Here is a 440-nt window from a genome sequence, read left to right on the forward strand (position 1 = left end):
CTCCTCTCACTTTTTAACAGAAGATTTCCATGGAGATCTCTTTTGATCTACACTCCTTTGTCCAGTGTATGCCTTTTTTACATCTAGGGCAGATCTTTGGAGCTCTTTTGCTATCAGTCTTTTGCTGGTCATTCTTTGTTTTGCACTTCTGGGCAAAATGCCTGCTCTTACCACAATTAGAACACCCCTTGCCTTTGTTTTTATATTTATTAGCTAAAAATTTTTTTACGGCCTGTCCACTAAAAGCCGCTGCCATGGCAAGTCCCTGCTGATAAGATGGACCTATATCTGAACACAGGCGTATATAACCAGCCAAATCAGTCTTTTTCCTGTAAGGCCTAATGGCTGCCTGGCAGGCAGGATTAGAATTTTTATATGCCAACTGTCTCACATACTCAAGCCCTGCATCAACATTTCCAAATATTTTCCCTGCTGTGGTC

This window comes from Nannospalax galili, unplaced genomic scaffold (assembly GCF_000622305.1).
Source record: "Nannospalax galili isolate Female #2095 unplaced genomic scaffold, S.galili_v1.0 scaffold2789, whole genome shotgun sequence".
NCBI classification, from domain to species: Eukaryota; Metazoa; Chordata; class Mammalia; order Rodentia; family Spalacidae; genus Nannospalax; species Nannospalax galili.